Source organism: Bufo bufo, chromosome 10, assembly GCF_905171765.1.
Source record: "Bufo bufo chromosome 10, aBufBuf1.1, whole genome shotgun sequence".
Classification (NCBI taxonomy): domain Eukaryota; kingdom Metazoa; phylum Chordata; class Amphibia; order Anura; family Bufonidae; genus Bufo; species Bufo bufo.
Window position 1 is genome coordinate 37,078,511 of NC_053398.1, and position 20,480 is coordinate 37,098,990.

The following is a 20,480-nucleotide window of genomic DNA, read 5'->3' on the forward strand; positions in this document are numbered from 1 at the left end:
CTATTCAATGGGAATATTTAAATTGCTGCCATTCTTACACTGTTAATGGCAGGGTCTTCAAACTTGGTACATTCGGTTACTGGGTGACGGGAATTCAAATTTAAAAAGTGGACGGAGCCAGAAGCAACCAATCAGATTTTCCCTATTGACTTCAATGAGAAAATTTAAAAAGCTGTTTTTCTTACAATATGAAAGCTAGAGTCCCCAAACTGGCACTATGGGTTGCACTAACATCTCGCGCGTGCGCACAGGGCTCTGACAGTGTGCAGGTCATCGAAAGGTTGAGCGAAGTGCCGGCGCAAGCGCACTTCGCTCTATGAAGCCGAACGGAGAAGTCTGCACGGGCGCATCAGGCAGAGCCCTGTGTGCACGCGCGAGATGTTAGAGCAGAAGGAGGGGGGAGGGAGGGAGGGAGAGCCGGAGGCGTCACACAGGATTATGAGGCGGTGCTGAGGTCGGGAAAGGCGGAGCTGGGCATGAACGGCGGCGGGTGCGGGCGGCAGCTTCGATCCATTTACATCCCTTTGGGCACCTTATTCTGTTGATTGACAGGTTAGTAATAGCGTTTTTTGAGCAAAATGAGCCTACAGATTACATTTATAAGACCACATTAGCAATCGTGAAAGCTCCATGAACATAACCATATTTTTATCTGGAGGGGGTGAAACCTGGTGACAGAATCCCTTTAACATTGTAGTTTTATTGACTTGTAGTTTTCATTAGAATAATTTGGGGGTAGATATGACATTTTGATCACTTTTGATTCCCTTTTTTGGTGTCGAATAAACAAAGAACAGCAGTTCTGGCATTTTTTTGTTTTGTTTTTTACTGCGTTCACTGTGCGGGACAAATACAGGGAGTGCAGAATTATTAGGCAAGTTGTATTTTTGAGGATTAATTTTATTATTGAACAACAACCATGTTCTCAATGAACCCAAAAAACTCATTAATATCAAAGCTGAATATTTTTGGAAGTAGTTTTTAGTTTGTTTTTAGTTTTAGCTATTTTAGGGGGATATCTGTGTGTGCAGGTGACTATTACTGTGCATAATTATTAGGCAACTTAACAAAAAACAAATATATACCCATTTCAATTATTTATTTTTACCAGTGAAACCAATATAACATCTCAACATTCACAAATATACATTTCTGACATTTAAAAACAAAACAAAAACAAATCAGTGACCAATATAGCCACCTTTCTTTGCAAGGACACTCAAAAGCCTGCCATCCATGGATTCTGTCAGTGTTTTGATCTGTTCACCATCAACATTGCGTGCAGCAGCAACCACAGCCTCCCAGACACTGCTCAGAGAGGTGTACTGTTTTCCCTCCTTGTAAATCTCACATTTGATGATGGACCACAGGTTCTCAATGGGGTTCAGATCAGGTGAACAAGGAGGCCATGTCATTAGATTTTCTTCTTTTATACCCTTTCTTGCCAGCCACGCTGTGGAGTACTTGGACGCGTGTGATGGAGCATTGTCCTGCATGAAAATCATGTTTTTCTTGAAGGATGCAGACTTCTTCCTGTACCACTGCTTGAAGAAGGTGTCTTCCAGAAACTGGCAGTAGGACTGGGAGTTGAGCTTGACTCCATCCTCAAACCGAAAAGGCCCCACAAGCTCATCTTTGATGATACCAGCCCAAACCAGTACTCCACCTCCACCTTGCTGGCGTCTGAGTCGGACTGGAGCTCTCTGCCCTTTACCAATCCAGCCACGGGCCCATCCATCTGGCCCATCAAGACTCACTCTCATTTCATCAGTCCATAAAACCTTAGAAAAATCAGTCTTGAGATATTTCTTGGCCCAGTCTTGACGTTTCAGCTTGTGTGTCTTGTTCAGTGGTGGTCGTCTTTCAGCCTTTCTTACCTTGGCCATGTCTCTGAGTATTGCACACCTTGTGCTTTTGGGCATTCCAGTGATGTTGCAGCTCTGAAATATGGCCAAACTGGTGGCAAGTGGCATCTTGGCAGCTGCACGCTTGACTTTTCTCAGTTCATGGGCAGTTATTTTGCGCCTTGGTTTTTCCACACGCTTCTTGCGACCCTGTTGACTATTTTGAATGAAACGCTTGATTGTTCGATGATCACGCTTCAGAAGCTTTGCAATTTTAAGAGTGCTGCATCCCTCTGCAAGATATCTCACTATTTTTGACTTTTCTTAGCCTGTCAAGTCCTTCTTTTGACCCATTTTGCCAAAGGAAAGGAAGTTGCCTAATAATTATGCACACCTAATATAGGGTGTTGATGTCATTAGACCACACCCCTTCTCATTACAGAGATGCACATCACCTAATATGCTTAATTGGTAGTAGGCTTTCGAGCCTATACAGCTTGGAGTAAGACAACATGCATAAAGAGGATGATGTGGTCAAAATACTCATTTGCCTAATAATTCTGCACGCAGTGTACATGCTAATTGTATTGTTCGCATTGTTAGGAATGTGGTGATACCAAATATGTGTAGGAGGCATTTTTTTCAATAGAAAAAGGTGTGTGTGTTTTTATCTTGGATTTTTTTTAAATAAAAACTTCTTATTCTTCTTTTACCATTTACTAATCCCACAAGGGTACATTGACATGCAATCCTCTGATCGCTTGTATAATGCACTGAACTACTTATGTAATACAGTGTATTATGCTGTCAGTGTGAAAGTCAGGCAATCTTTAGGCATAATAGGCATACACTGAGGCAGGGATGGCCAACCTGAGGCTCTTCAGCTGTTGCAAAACTACAACTCCCAGCATGCTCACACTGCCTACAGCTATCAGCATACAGCAGGGCATGGCGGGAGTTGTAGTTTTACAGCAGCTGGAGAACCGCAGTTTGGCCATCCCTGCAGTAAGGGGTCATTTATTAAGACAGGCATTTTAGATGTCGGTCTTAATAACCCCTATATCTGACAGTGGATCCACCGAAGTTATAAATAGGCACACTACATAACTTCTGCACATCCATCGCCAGTCTAAATGTAAGACAGATTGCTTGCCGTCTTACATTTAGACAAGGCATAGAAAATGATGAATGAGATAGGCCTACCGACCCATCCCCACCCAGGCCACGCCCACTGTTTTAGACCTGGCGTTAGTGGGGAAAAGTCGCAGATTGCGACGCAACTGACCGTTGCGCTGCAATCTGCTCCAGAATAACGCCTAATATAGGTGTATTTCTGTATAATAAATGACCCCCTAAATTCCTACCTGGACACCTTAACTGGATCCCAGGCTGCCACACATCAGCACCCTGCAATCCCAATTATGGCGGTGCTGATGACTAAAAGAGGGAGCCCCCTCCCTTGGAAACTATTTGGCTGCCATGGTCCATATTGGCCCCGACATATAAAGGGTTAAACAGCCAGGATCGACGCTTCATAAGACAGCTGATCTCATGCTCTAAACTGCAATGGAGACCCATGCAGCTCTTAAGCTGCCATTAAAAAAAGGGTATATAAAGTCAATGGGTCCACACCACGATACGGGTTGCACATGGCTAATGCCCTTGTTTTGTGGATCCATGGTTTGAGGACCACAAATTGGGCATGGACAGTCGTGTGAATGTTATTCATGAGCCTAGGAGTATAATATATATTATAAAGAGGAAATAATTGGGATAATCTAATTGTGTTATTACCAGAGATTCTAGGAGTCATTTGCAGGACACTTAACCGCGTATCTTATGAGATCATAGCTGACATTTTTTTGTCACTTCCCTACATTACTTTCCACCAAGGCATCCATATTCTTCTTAGACAGCTAAAAATAAAGTTTTGGCTTTTTTTTTAGATGACCTGAAGATAAAATAAAGTTCAGCTTTACGGCTTCTTAGGAGTTGAAGAGACTGGTATCATACACTTATCTACTGTACATAGCCACTGATCGAGGATGAATCTCAGATGTAGAAAAGGTAATTATTCCTTATCATGGAAGTAGTGCCTCAGTAATTATACCTTCATACCTTCGGCGGATCCACCGCAGGCGCAGGGGTTTATTAAGACCGGCGTCTAAAACGCCAGTCTTAATGAATGACCCCCTAAGTGTCTGAAAAAGAGATCAATAACATGATGTAACTTGTTTAGGAGCCAGGTGTCATCCTGACCATAAGTGGTTATTAATCTAGTAGTATTAGGCTTTATGTATACATGATATGTGATTATGTCCAATGCTTTTCTGTATTGCAGGTGAAAATAGATTATTTCTATAGGTAGGGATGAGAAAAAAGAGGAAGGTATCATTAGTTTGTGAATCTGTGGTTTGCAGATACGGATAAGGTCGTCTGCATGAGGCCTTAGTATTATAAGTATTTTAACTTAAAAAAGTTATCTAAAAATTACGCAACTATAATAATACTTGTGGTTTAATAAAACAAAAATTCTACCAGGACAGAATCAAAACTTTTCTGTTGGACAGATATTTGATTTGTTTGGTTTTTGTGTTAATCTTCAACTGTTTCCAGTTGTGAATCCAAACATCTAAGTATTGTCACCCAACACTGCCTTTCAAATGTTAACGAGGCGAGGCAAGCTTCCTTATCATGGAGATGGTGTCTCCATTAATTAGCAATTCCATCATGATAACATTACCTTATCCAAAAACATTCGGGTCCTGAAAGTAAAATGTGATCTCAAAATGAATTGCACAACATAAACTTACAAAATAGCATCAAAATGTTCTCTGCTCAGTCTAGATCTCGGCCTTCCAGAAATGATGGACAACAAAATGCAATAAAGTTGATTTTATTTTTTGAACTGATGAATATCCTGTAGCGTCAGGTCTGTATCATCAATGCCTGTAATACAGAAACAATGCAGAATATACTACCTCTAGAGTGTAATACTCATAATATAGTACAATCCTATATAATATAATAAAAAGGCATATTCAAACGTTTATCAAACTGCACATGGTCATTAGCTGTGAACCATTATTGTGTAAGAATGTACAATGGCCAACCTGAAACTACAGTGGGTATTGAAGGAAAAACAAGGGGACATATCATAGTAATATCTAATACCATACAGGAGACTAGCACCCTAAAGACAGCCATGGTTCCTCACTAATGTTGATGTTGGGCGAAACATCTGCCTTTCCATGTCCCCTCAGTGGGTCTTCTTCTCAGTGCTCATGCCCACTGATGCATTACGGATTTGTACATGGGTCCATACAATACACCTCCCCCTTCCTGCAATTGCATATCGAGCCATATGGAGAAGTGACTCCATGTGAAAAATTGGGGGAATTTGTACAGAGATCTTCCACATTTCATTACCAAATGTTGACCATAGATGGTACAATCTTCCTGTGGTCTCACCAACATTTGCCATAAGAAAGCTGTCTGGCTAGCAATGCACGATATCTGCGACGGAGGGAAAGTTTAGCGTGTGGACCATTGTTCCCACTGTTGCTGAATACATAGTCTCATTAATTACTCTGATTAATCAATGACCAATCAGCTTCTGTATTATGGAGATATTTTCCCCTAGCATACCTCCATAGCTCAGTATCGTGACAGAACATGGCACATTTATCTGCAGGGTTCAGATTCTAGGAAAACAGTGTATGAAATAAGAGTCATACATATAGATATAGCGGTCCCCCATTGAAGCGTATGGGTGTGGTATTACAGATTTATACAGCCTAGAGCTGTAATACAATACTGCGCATGAGCCTTTATATGTGTGTAGTCTACAACATATCTCATACTTTCAGTCATCAGTTTATCACGAACATTTTTTATGAACAAATTGGAAAACCATAATGAATGATAAAGATTATAAGTGACACATGTCTATAGCTCAATATACTGATCAGATCTTGTTATTAGCATTTACTGTGAGCTGTAAAATGATGAGAATTACCACCAAAATAATCTAGTCATATACCACTAGCATAAAAAAAAATCACGGACACATCTATTTTTTTTCCCACGGACACAGGAAAGAAAATTGCCTATTTTTACGGACTGTCCAGTAATTTCTGGACGGTTGGCAACTCTGAATAGCATTATGATGTATGGCTGGTCTATAACCCAGTCTGTGTAAATCTTATACTTGGTAGCTTGTTATCCCATCATATTTTTTCTAGATTTTGTGGTTTCTAAAGGGGTTTTCAGGGAGTTCAATACTGATGACCGAACCTCAGGATAGGTCATCAATATCTGATCAGTGAGGGTCCAACACCGCCAATCACAGTGGTGCTCCGGTGAGTGCTGCGGCCTCTTCCTAGGCAGTACCAAGCACAACCACTCTACAATATATGGCACTGTGCTTAGTATGCTGTAAGGAGGCTGCAGAGCTCTTTGTAACATCACTGCCTCTTCAAATAGCTGATCGTCTGGGATTACAGGAGTTGGACCCCCACCAGTCAGATGTTGATGACCTATCCTGAGGACAGGTAATCAATAGAGATGAGCGAATTATACAAAAATGTTGCTTCATCACGGAGCGCATTTCTTTCTAAGTAGTGAGTGCAATGATAGGGAGCGGTGATTGAGCACCCCATGTCACTGTATTCCCCCGGTGCATCTGATATAAATAACAGAGTGTGAAATTAAAAAATAAAAATCATACTTACCCCATCCATTTGCTCACAACGGGCCGACCGCCGCCTTCTTGCTTGAAGATATAGCACGAAATCTTGCGCAGCCCGTGATGACGTCATCACTCCAGATGGCGTAGTGACCTCATACGTCACCATACACAATATTTTGTGCGAGATCTTCAAGCAAGATGGAGGCGGCCGGCACATAGCAAGCAAATGGATCAGGTAAGTATGATTTCTTTAGTTTTTTACACTATTTCAGGTAAAATTGATTTGCTACCACAAAGCACAAGGAAATTCGGCTTTGCAGCTAATCAAATTTATCCTTTGTGGACTTCGATTCGCTCAACGCTAGTTATCAATACTGAACTCCTAGAAAACCCATTTTGCAATGCTGTATAGCAAAAGCATAACTAGAAGATCCTAGGCCCTATGCAAAGTCTGTAAATAGAGTCCTCAACTATCATATGGGATATTTAGTACCAGTCACCTCATAGACCCGGGTCTGTACCCTTCCAGCTTTATAGTTATTTTGGGAAAGATTTCCTAGCAGAACTTGCCAAAATTGTGACAATTTGGCTTACAAAATTGGAACATGCCATGTGCCAAATGTATGTTTTTTTGACACATTTTACGTCTACATCAATAGATTTGAAAAGTGTCCATGGAAAGAGACTAACAGGACCACAATGCAGCACATTTACCAAGATGTGCAAAAAAATTGGTGCACATGTGTGTTAGCAATGAGGTGGTGTAAGGAATAGAAAGACATCTGATATCGTTTTCCAAGTTGTGGCTTATTTCCGCTACTGACATTTTGGGGAATTATCCACAATAAGGATATTTTTGTCTACTAGAAAATCCATGTGTTCTACAACACTTGATAAATCTCCCCCCATTGTTCTAATCTATATCCTAATTCTTAACATATGAAGCAGACACAGGACTGTTGGTTATTTCACATTGTAACCACTAAGCACAGACATTATTTTTTATTTTTTTTAATAATTGCCCCTTTTTTACAGTAATTTTTTTTTTTTTGGGGAGGGGGGGGGATCTATGTAGTTGATGATGGCTGCTAACTACTAACCTTCCGTTTTTTTGAAGGCTTAAACGGAGACCAAGGATCTGGCATGTTCATTGGACAAGATCAAGGATCTGGCAAGTTTATTGGACAAGGTTTAAGATCAATGATCTGGCATGGATAACCCACCTTACATTTTTTAGTAACTAATTTCACATGGCAAACAATAGATGCCGTTCTGATGCATTCCACAATTACCATTGCACAGTCCATAATTGTTTGAGAATAATCTTGTATTTTTTTAATAAAAAGATTTTTATTATATTCAGATTTTATTTTTATAAAAGTTTTATTAAAAGGGTTTGTCCATAAGGCATACGTTTTTAGTAATGAATCAATGCTCACTGTTACTGGTTTCTTTTCGTGTCTCTTTCCTGGTCCTGGCTCACAACACAGGAAATGCTAGTAAATAACCGATGCAATCGGTGAATGGCTGAGCAGTCATCTCCTGTGTAAAGCCAGGACCAGAAACTGGAGACTCGGTGAGCACTGAAACATCAGATCCACTGGAAAACCCTTAATATTATTACTAATAATTGAATAATTAATATATATATAAAAAATAAAAAAAACTGAACATTAAAGTAAGTATCAACATAGCTGGACCACCGTTGAACCACAAAACAAAGGTAACACACAGGCGTTTCTACCCTTTCTTTATTTTTACCTTTTTTATTTTGCCTTTATTTCTATAGACAATTGGGAAAATATCACAAAAACACTCGATCTACAGCATACTCTGATTTAACAAAAGTGGCTGCAAACTATGAATAAAACAATACTAAATATATTTAAAGAAAACTCACAGCACTGCAAAATCATATTTTCAGATTAATTTAGTTGCTACTTTGTTGTTTTGAATGGGTGCACTTACATGGGGTTTACGGGGCCTGGAAACCCCCAATCTGGATGAACATCATGTGCCAGAGGAAGTTTTTCTACATAAAATAATAATTATTAACATTTTGCCTTGAAAAATTGACTCATCCTCAGCAAAATGACCAAAATTAGAGCAATTGCCTAACACCCAGCTACTGATATTTGTCTAGCTGACCTGAACTATATGGTCCTGATTTATCATGCCTTCAATCCAGAATTCTGGCTTCAATACGTCACAAAATGGGGCTTTTACATCTTTTTGGGCTTGCGCCAAATGTTTGTAACTTTTTTCATTTTTCCACCACTCTGGTTTTGAAATATGGGTGGGAAAGCAGGTGTGGTTAGCTACGTAAATGAGTTTCAACCCAGACTTATCACTGAGACTTTTTTTTAAAGTCATAATCTCACTCCTGTAGGAGGGTGGAGTAGGAAAACTGGAATAGCTTCTGTAGACAAAAGTGTTAGGTTTAAGAATAAGGGAGAGTTCACATCACTGTTATTTTTCAGTTCTTCTGATCCGTCAGAAGGACAGAAAAAAACAAAACAGGATCCTGCAAAAAAAAAGATCCTGTGCATCAGTTATAAACCTTTGGCATCCGTTTGAGCCATTTCCCTCTGAGATCCGTTTTTTTAGATGGAAAAAAAGTCCTGCATGAAGTACATTTTTTTTATGTAAAAAAAAATGGATCTCAGATGGAAATGGCTCAAACGGATGCTAAGGGTGCATAACTGATGCACAGGATTCGTTTTTTTTCTGTTCTTATGACGGATCAGAAGAACGGAAAATCATGTGAACTCTCCCTAACAACATGTTTTTTCATTTTTAACCACTCCAGTTTTGAAATATGGGTGGGAAAGCAAGTGTGGTTAGCTACGTAAATGAGTTTCACCCCAGACTTATCCCTGAGACTTTTTTTAAAGTCATAATCTCACTCCAGTAGGAGGGTGGAGTAGAAAAGCTGGACAAAAGTGTTAGGTTTAAGGAAAAGACAAAAATTTCAAAGAACATGTAAAAAGTTGATAAATGGAGCATAAAGTACAGCAATGCAGACTAAAAAAAACCTGACTTCAAATATTCCCCTTATGATAAATCCCAACCCCCCACCCGCCCCCACGCATGTGTGTAAATCCATTTTAGAGCCAACAGATATTCAAGGTGTAAGGCCACCTTTAGAATGTGTGCAAGTTGCTAAAAAACTTTATTGTGCACATTGCCTGAAGGGATGATTTTTGGACATTTGGTCAACGTGTTAATCTAATGTAAATGCTCATCCACCCAGGTCTGCAATTGGGATGTAAATGATGTGTGGTGATAAAGTCTCCTTGAGACATCAAAGTCAATGTATGACACTATTATATTGTCCAAAACAATTGTCAGAATGTGGCCAATCGTCCTGATTTATCCCACAGGCAACATAAGGTCAAATTTGAGAGATCATTCCAACCACGTGTACTTTCAGTCAACTATGGCCAAAACATTCTAATCTGGTTGAATTCAACACAAACTATCATTTACATACAATTGTCAAACAACTGTCTGGAGCAGGTAAGTATGCATCTTCTGGTTCAGGGGCCACGCTGCAGGAACTTGTTCATAAATCAGTGATTTCCCTCACTGCAGAGGCCATGCTCCCTGGTTATTACCGCCTCCTGCAAGTTACAGGCGCCCTGCAATAACAAGTAAGCACTTTCTCTTACTAGTGGGCAAAGCGCTTATTGGTTAACACTTTAATAACCAGGCCTGATAAGACACTTTTTGTGTGTTTTTGTGCACCTGGTGGTTCGAACGGTTGTAACTTTTTTATGTGTTGGGACTACCAAAATAATTTTTGCAACAATTTCTCACTTGACAGATAGGGCCTTATAATTTATTTTTTTGTTTTATTTGGGGAAAACTGCGCAAAACATTTTTAAAAAGTATTTTTTTTTTCAAACTATAGCTCCTTATTCTTTAAATATACAAACTGACACCAAAATAAATTATTATAATTAGTTCCCTATTTTGTGTCGGTCGTTTTGTTATATTTATACAGTCCTGATCAAAAGTTTAAGACCACTTGAAAAATGGCAAAAAATCATATTTAGCATGGCTGGATCTTAACAAGGTTCCAAGTAGAGCTTCAAAATGCAACAAGAAGAAACGGGAGTGTCGACCCGGTCGGGAGAGGGACACGGAGGGTCGTCCGGGGACCTGCTTTTTTTAGCATTCAATTTAATGAAAACAACGAATAAACTGAAACAGGCTGTTTTTCAGCTGATCAAAAGTTTAGGACCACACCTCCAAAAAAAAACTAAACCCTCCCAAAACAGAAATCCAACTTCCAAACATGAACTCAGTAATGAGTAGCTCCGCTGTTTTTGTTTATCACTTTAAAAATTTGTTTCGGCATGCTTGCTGCAAGCATTTCCATGAGGTGAGTGGGAACATTTCTCCAAGTGGTGAAGGCCATCTACTGTCTGGAACTGTTGTCCATTTTTGTAAACTTGCCTTGCCATCCATCCCCAAAGGTTCTCAATTGGATTTAGATCAGGGGAACACGCAGGATGGGCCAAAAGAGTGATGTTATTCTCCTGGAAGAAGTCCCTTGTCCTGCGGGCATTGTGTACTGTAGCGTTGTTCTGTTGAAAAACCCAGTCGTTACCACACAGACGAGGACCCTCAGTCATGAGGAATGCTCTCTGCAACATCTGGACATAGCCAGCGGCCATTTGACGCCCTGCACTTCCTGAAGCTCCATTGTTCCACTGAAGGAAATAGCCCCCCAGACCATTATGGTGCCCCCTCCACTGTGGCACGTAGAAAACATCTCAGGTCGGATCTGCTTGTCATGCCAGTAACGTTGGAAACCATCGGGACCATCAAGGTTAAATTTTTTCTCATCAGAGAATAAAACTTTCTTCCACCTTTGAATGTCCCATGTTTGGTGCTCTCTTGCAAAGTCCAAACAAGCAGTTCTGTGGCGTTCAAGGAGACGAGGTCTTTGAAGACGTTTTTTGTTTTTGAAGCCCTTCAGTCTCAGATGCCGTCTGATGGTTATGGGGCTGCAGTCAGCACCAGTAAGGGCCTTAATTTGGGTCGAGGATCGTTCAGTGTCTTGATGGACAGCCAATTGGATCCTCCGGCTCAGTGCTGCTGAATTTTTTTGGGTCTTCCACTTGACTTTTTTGTTCCATAACCCTCAGGATCATTTAAGAAATTCCATCGCTGCGTCCCACGTCAGCAGCGATGGCGTGCTGTGAGAGACCCTGCTTATGCAGTTCAACAACCCGACCACGTTCAAAAAGGGAGAGTTTTTTTGCCTTTGCCATCACAACGAGTGACTACCTGACAGAAAATGACAATGAATCCACATCTTTGCACAGATTTGCCCTTTTAAACACATGTGGTCCTAAAATTTGTATCAGCTGAAAAACAGCCTGTTTCAGTTTAATCGTTATTTTCAATTAATTGAATGCTCAAAAAATGTTTTGTCTCACTCTCATTTCTTCTTGTTGCATGTTGAAGCTCTACTTGGAACCTTGTTAAGATCCAACAATGTAAAATATGATTTTTTTGCCATTTTTCAAGTGGTCTTAAACTTTTGATCATAGTTATGTATAGTTAGTTTCACATGAATGGGGCGATAATGGCAACGGTTTTAGTTGGTGTAGGTGTTTTTTCTTTTATGTATTTTATTATTTTTCATCTTTTTTAACTTAATTTTTTATATATTTCTGCTACAAATAACATCCCCCAAGAGGTCATAAAAGACGTTTGGGGGACACTGACACATTTTTTTCACTCTTTCCTTTTTATTTATTACTTTTATTTGTATTTTAATAATATTTTATTGTATTCTTTTTTTTAATAATTGGTTTATTACTTATTATTTAAATATATTTTTGCCACATAATATCTCCCCCAAGAGGTCATAAAAAGACTGTTAGGGGGCAGTGAACACTCTTTTACCTAGCAATAACTTGAACGCCCCCCAATATCTCCCATTTTTTGATTGAAAACACCTTTATTACAATCAATCGTTATACATACATACTTTAGTACTGCGACGCAGCGCAGGCCACGAGGCAGCACTTAATAAATTACTTACAGTCGTCTTTGTGAACATGGTATTGTTATGTAACGCACAGGCCAACCTACACTATACATCACAATGAATGCTACACTAGCATAACTATTCAATCACCAGCCCCCTCCAAACAATAGGACTGGCCTCCTATATAAAGGCTTGCCTGCCTTGTCTTCACACTTGACTTTTCTCTGTACTGGTACAGATATAGACAAGACAATGCACTTCACCACCCTGCTCGCCTTCTGCTGCTTCACCAAGATCCTCTCAGCTCCAGGTAAGATGATTTCCTACTTATTTATTATCATTCTTGGCCTAGTAATTATTAGTAATAGGACATGACTTATGTCTTAGTTATTTGTGATGCTGGGGTGTTCATATGTACTTTATATATATATATATATCTTGTAGACACATTGGGGGGAATTTATCACAAGGGGAAAATTTGAAGTCAATTTTGCTTGAGTCTGTGTTGGAGCACTTTATGCCACATTTATCAAATGTCTCATGTTACTTGATAAATGGGTCTTATCCTCAGACCTAACACTTTTGCCCAGAAAAGCTACTCCAGTTTTCCTACTTCACTTCCTCCCGAGTGAGACTTTTTTTTGCTAATGATAATTCTGGAGTGAAACTCATTCACATAGTTAATCACACCCACCTTTCCACCCACATTACAAAACTGGAGTGAGTGGTGTAAAAAAAGCAAAAAATAATAATTTTGCCCTGTTTTTTGACTTTTTGATGCCAGAATTTGGAAATGAAGGTATGATAAATCAGGGCTAGGAACTGATGCAAAGGAAACATAGGCCCTGATTTATCATACCTTCATACCTGCGAATGGCCGCTGTGTTCATTTTTAAGGGGGGCTGCAGGGCGTACAAAGGTAAAAAAAAGAAAGAAAAAAAAAAGTCCAAACAGAAAATCTTTTTTTCACCCAGAGAGCAGTGATGTCTCAGCCCCCATCTGGAACCTTTTTATTTTAACTTTGGGAGTGCTGCCATTTTTGTCCAAATTGTTTACAAAAGGGGCATTGCCTTCTGAGTCAAGTGCATGGGGGTCATGACCCCTCATATATTATATCTTATATCTCATATTCTATCGTATGGTAATTGTGCTGTTATTCTTTACTCTTTGCTTTATGTTGAAGTCAATTCTTACCTGTCGTTACATTTTCCTACCCTACAGTTATCATAGACACCTCCTGTACAACCACAGACTGTGAAGATACAAGTAAGTCTCCCACCCTTACCTTCCACTATTATAATGCATCTGTACCAGATGATCTGTAGAGATTTTTTTCATAATTATGAAATTTGTACATAAAACGTCCATGTGTCTTCTGCCATCTGAGCTTTCAATGGTTCCTCAACAGGGAAATCACCCACCAATAAGTTTGTTTTTATTTCTATTAGGCCAGGTTCACATCACCGTTTCATTTTCCGTTCTTCTGATCCATCAGAAGAATAGAAAAAAACGGATCCTTTATTTTAAGCATCCGTTATACTTAGTTATGCACATTTTGCTTCCATTTTAGCCATTTCCACCTGAGATGCACTATTTTAGACAGAAAAAAAAGAAGTTTGTGGAGGATTATTTTCCATCTAAAATAAAGCATCTCAGATGGAAATGGCCAAAACGGATGCAACATGAGCATAACAGCAGAAAGGATGCTTAAAATAAAGGATCAGGTTTTTATTCTGTTCTTCTGATGGATCAGAAGAATGGAAAACGAAATGGTAATGTGAACCTAGCCTTAAGTGTAGTCTTATCATTGAGACTTTCTGTAAAATCAACATCTACATCAATGTTCACATATCTTTTGAAGTCGGTAAAGCCTGTATTACACAGCTCGATGTGGAAGACGATGGTCGGGAGGAAAGCGTTTTTCCCGGTAATCGCCTGCTCGTTAGCGGAGGAGACCGCTGCTATTACATGCAGTGATCTCCTCTACAGCATGGGGAAGAACGATCACTATGCCATTGCTCATCCCTACGCTATATAATGGTTTGCTGGCGGCAGATCATTATTAGACACCTTGATCTGGTGCCTGCAAACGATAATTTTTTAACATGTCAAAAGATTTGGATCGCCCGATGATTGAGCGTTTGCTCGTTTATTGGGCAGTCGTCGGCAGTATTACACTGCCAGATGATCGTTAACGAGTCTTTATACAAATGCTCGTTAGCAATTATCTGATGAAAAATTGGTCAGTGTAATAAAAGCTTAAAGGGGTTGTCTGGGTTCAGAGCTGAACCTGGACATACCCCTATTTTCACCCCTCTGGCACCCCTGATATGAACGTTTCACTTTCCAATGCTCTCTCTTGCCCTGAGCTAAATTGTGCAGGGAAAGGGCTTTTTTGTTTATATTTTTACACTGCTAGGCAGAGGCTTCCGCCTAGCAGTGTTCATGGTGATGTCACCGATACTGATGGGCAGGCTTTAGTGCTGCACTAGCCGTTTTACAGGCTAGGGCAGCGCTAAAACCCGCCAATTAGCCTCCGCCTAGTTTTTCCCATGGAGAGCCTGGTATGTCACCAGATCTACAAAAGAAAGCCTTTGTCCTGCGCAATTCAGCACAGTGCAAAGGAGAGCGTCTGAGCATGAAGGGGGCTGCCTGGGTGAAAACAGGGATATGTCCAGGTTCAGCTCTTTAAGAATGTAGACATTAATGTAAGTGGTGATTTCATTCCTCGCAAGGCCTCTTTGAAATCAATGCACTGAGCAGAAATCCATATAAAACATGTCAGAGGACATTTATCTCCACATTATTATTATTATTATTATTATTATTATTATTATTTGTTTTCACATCTTTATTTTCCACATTTAAATAATTTAGTCGATCTTGCTTCGATAAAATGTCGGTGATATTACATGCCGGGGGTAGACATCCTTGGGACTACAAAAAAAAACCTTTTCCTATCTCCTCACACCACACACAGCTTTAACTCTCCATCAGGAGAAGCTTCAGGTTAATCATTTTCTTGCTGCTCTTTTAAAAGATGTTCTGCAGCAGCTGAGACAGGTTCCGTATTACTCTAATAATAAGTACTCTATTGTATTTTGAAGGAAACTGAAGCATGATTAAATGTAAATGAAGAAAATCTCATAACAATTCTAACCATATTATCAATTTTTTCTAGATATCTTTATTGGCCATGATCAGGTAGAAGGATCCGGTGGGGAAACCTCAATACCGCCATTTATTGGCCAGGATGGGGGAGAAGGATCTGGTATTGGCGAATCATCATCATTACCTATTGGACAGGATGGAGGGGAGGGATCTGGCATGGACTCGTCATCATCACTATCTATTGGACAGGATGTAGGAGAGGGCTCTGGCATGGACTCGTCATCATCACTACCTATTGGACAAGATGGAGGAGAGGGCTCTGGCATGGACTCATCATCATCACTACCTATTGGCCAGGATAGAGGAGAGGGATCTGGAATGGAAAGTGGAAATTAAAATGAAGGATAAAGATATGCCTTGAAGGCAAGCAATGAAGTTCAAAGAACTGCCATATTTCACAAACCCTGGTTATCGGGATCAGCTGTTGTATATAGAAGATATCTACAGTGTTATTGTTGTCACTTTTTTTTTAAATAAAAAGATTTTTTTCTTCAATTTGTTTGTAAATTAGAGTATGGGGGTCAAAGGGGATGCTGACACATGGATAATGTGCTTTAGCAGGGAGCACACAAGCATAGTAAAACAGGGAGATGCATCAAGACACCCAATGTTAATTAGTGCATTGGACTCTATGACAATATCAATCTAATGATTGCTTGTTTATAGTTCCCTATGGGAACTATAAAAATAAATTTCCTTTCATTCTTGTGGACCACCTAAAGGGTTCACAAAGTTTGTAAAATCAGTTTTAAATAACTTGAAGGGTGTAGTTTCTAAAATGGGGTCATTTATGGGGGGTTTCTACTATGTAAGCCCCAGAAAGTGACTTCATAGCTGAATTGGTCCTTAAAAAGTGGGTTTTTGACATTTTCTTAAAAATTTTAAGAATTGCTTCTAAAATTCTAAGCCTTCTAACGTCCTAAAAAAATAAATTGACATTTACAAAATGATGCCAACATAAAAATAGACATCTCAGAAATGTACAGTAACAACTATTTTATGAGGTATCACAATCTGCTTTAGGCTTCTTTCACACTCGCGTTTCACGGATCCGTTTAAAACGGATCCGTCTCAAAAATGGCAAAATGGATGCAAACTGGGGCCTTTTAAACGGATCCGTTCAAACAGATCCGCCTGTAAATCGGAATTCATTGCGTTTGGTTCCGTTTAGAAAGAAAATGTATATCTCAAAGAGTCCACCCACTTTGAAAGTGTATACCTCCACTCAGGTAGTGTATTTTGGAGCCATGTTTGTTCCTCAGCGGGCAGAGTGAGTTTGCTGGATAATGTTTTGTAATTTTTTTTTATATTTGATCTTTTACTAAAGATTTTTTTTTTAAAAAACACCTTTCGTCTACTTTTTTATTGTCAGCCAACATGAATCTGTGCGTCCATCTGTGCGTCCTGTTGCATCACCAGCATTATTGGGCCATCTGTAGCCCTGCCATAGCCTGTCAAACTGCTATAACAACGGGCTATGCCGCTCCAACTTCTGAGTTCTGCTGAGTTCTTTGGCTGGGTGCAGGTCCTTCATTGGCTCTGTTCCATAACAGCATCATTTCCCTTTCCTGTCCTTTGTGATAATGACGATACTTTATGTGACAGCTTCATCGGTGCTAAAGGGCGAAAATTTAATTTTGGGCTCTCTAGTAACTGAATTGTTGATGAGGCTGAATCACATGTACCGTGACTCCCACAAGGGTTCATGTGGATTTACAATTGATTGACTGATAAACAAGCATTTGCTTGTTCATGGGCCAATCAGCCGGGATATGATCAATAAGGAGCTATAAGAAAGCCTGTTATTCATCGTTCACCATCAAAGATTAGGCTAACTTTGGCACTATAGGCATTGGGAAATTAAAACTCCTAGAAACCAATTTTAGATTCTACCAGCGTTATAATAAACGCAATGTTGTTTGTTGCTGGGAGTTCTAATTTCCCAACAGCTGGAGTGGCCATAGGTGATGATAGCCTGAACCAGGAAATAAAAAAGCACACACGGTAAAGTACAAGAAAAATATTTATTCAACAAAAAAATTCGAGAAAATGTGTAAATATTTGTATAAATAAATAGCAAATAAAAAAATTATAATTTTTGATAATGTCGAGGGGAGGTGGAGCGTTGCGGGGTGGACATTCTTGGACCGGCAGTGGTAGCCCCCCTATCTTCTGTGGAGTGATAAAAAGGACGGGCCTCAGGAAAAGATGCAGGTGGTATTTGAGGGGTGTGGAGAGTGAATGGGTCAGAATTGAGATGTTCCCGAGCATGTGTTGAGGAGGTAGTTTGAAAAGAAGTTGGAGCGGCATAGTGAGGAGGAGAAGGCGTTGAAGAAAAGGAAGGAAGATTTAACACATGCTCGGGGGATGGGAAAGGGATGGATGGCGGGAATCGGATGGTTGGTGGAAAGGGGATGGTTGGAAAAAGTGGGATGGGGAGTAGGTGGTGGATGGGGATAGGTGTGGGCCGGGGGGCGGGGCAAAATTTCCCACGACCCGTTCTCCACTAAACTCATGCACCTGCTCGGGCGTCATTTGGTCTATCAGGGGATTTATGGATTGCAGGTAATGTTGGTGAGCGGTGAGTTGACGCGTCGCTTCCGCCCCCTCCAGGCGATATGCCAAGTCATCCAACACTCGCCTCATATCTTCTGCAAAACCTACCGGATCTCCTGCTATTGAACATATCCCTCACATTTTGTCTCCAATGCGAGAGTGTATGTTGAAAAGCGGGACCCAGTAGGGGACCAGGATTGTCCTGAACCTGTGGATGAGAGGGCTTTCAAATTTGGACAGAAACTGAAGAGCCTCTGTTGAGCGGAGCGATCAGGTAGGGGACCCCGATTGTCCTGAGCCAGTGCATGAGAGACAGGAGGGCTGGGGGTGGCGGCCGGTTCCGGTTCCACTTCAAGAGCTGGTTCAGGCGCCCGAGTGCTGCTGGCAGTACTGTGGAGAAAAAGAAAAAAAAGGCCATGAATTATTGCGTTCAGGTTATATGCCTACCTCTTGTAGGGGGCTGCATAAAACAGAGGGGCCAAACGCTCCTCTGTCTCAGGCAGCCCCTTGCTGCCATAGGGAGATGAAAGCAAAATCATTTTATATATATTTTAAGAATAATAAAAAATAATAATTACCTTCTAAAAGCCAGCGTCCAGCATAAGAACCCCAAAGCCGCAGAATACATGTATTGCGGCTTTGAGGTTGCTCCGGATCCACTCGGGGCCTGAACCTCCTAGTTATAATCTCTCTTGAAGCGGTCCCGGATTGACCGCCACCGAGTCATAACCTTTTCAACTGTGAAAAAAAAAAAATTTTTAATAATAAAATATTATCAAGGTGTTGGGTTATACACGAGGTGTAAATACATATTGCGGTACTTACCACAATGTTTCTGAGTCGCTGCAGTGAGATCCTCCCAGCCAAAAATCTGCCCCCTGTTCTATGACCAACAGTCCCTCGTGCCCCCCAAAATTGCAATCAGCACCACCTCTGAGCAATATAACCAACCCCCCCTCGTGCAATTATAGGGACCCTATTACTTAACCCCTAAATAGTACATTTGCCCCACCACCACCCCTGACACCGGCAACACCTATGGGCTATCTGCCCCCACTAAGTGCTTTCTTTGCCGCCACCACCCCACCCCTGCGCAAAAATCTGCCCCCTGTTCTATGACCTACCAACAGTGCCTCGTTCCCACCATATATGCCATCAGCCCTACCATATATGCCAGCTTTCCCCACACCTTGCCATAACCCCCACACCTAGTATAGTCTGGTATGGGTGACTTGGGTTAAAATTTTAAAAAGTGGGTGGAGCCACAAACAGCCAATCAGATTTCAACATCCTGTGGTTTCTTCAGAAACGACACCATCCAGTTATTCCGTTTTATTACCATATTTTTCGCCCTATAAGATGCACCGGCCCATAAGACGCAGCTAGGTTTTAGAGGAGGAAAATAAGAAAAAAAAATTTTTTAACCAAAAGGTGTGCTTTTGGTGGGTTTTGAACTAATGGTGGTCTGTGCATGACACTACTATGGGGGATCTGTGGATGGCACTGTTATGGGGGGGATCTGTGGATGGCACTGTTATGGGGATCTGAGGGGGGCACTGTTATGGGGGTCTGTGGATGGCACTGTTATGGGGGGGAGATCTGTGGATGGCACTGTTATGGGGGGGTGATCTGTGGATGGCACTGTTATGGGGGGGTGATCTGTGGATGGCACTGTTATGGGGGGTGATCTGTGGATGGCACTGGTATGGGGGGGTGATCTGTGGATGGCACTGTTTTTGGGGGGTGATCTGTGGATGGCACTGTTATGGAGGGGGATCTGTGGATGGCACTGTTATGGGGGTAGATCTGTGGATGGCACTGCTATATATTTGTTATCCACAGATCTCCCACCCCATAACAGTGCCATCCACATATCGCCCACCCCATAATAGTGGCATCCACATATCCCCTACCCCATAATAGTGGCATCCACAGATGCCCTAATAAACCGGAGCTAAACCTGTGGGAGGGGCCGGTAGCATGCAAATGCAGTGGGGCCGGTGCGGTCACTGTACTCCAGCCCCACCGCTCACTCACTGCTTTATTGCCTAAACCTTTTATAATAATAACTTTAGTTGAAGTTCCGATCCCCAGCCCCATCTGTACTACTTACTAAATGTCCTGCAGCAGGCAGAGCAGGGCGGGCGGCCGTAACTCACTGATGTCACGTGCCTGCGCTGCCTACTTTATGAATGAAGTAGGCGGCGCAGGC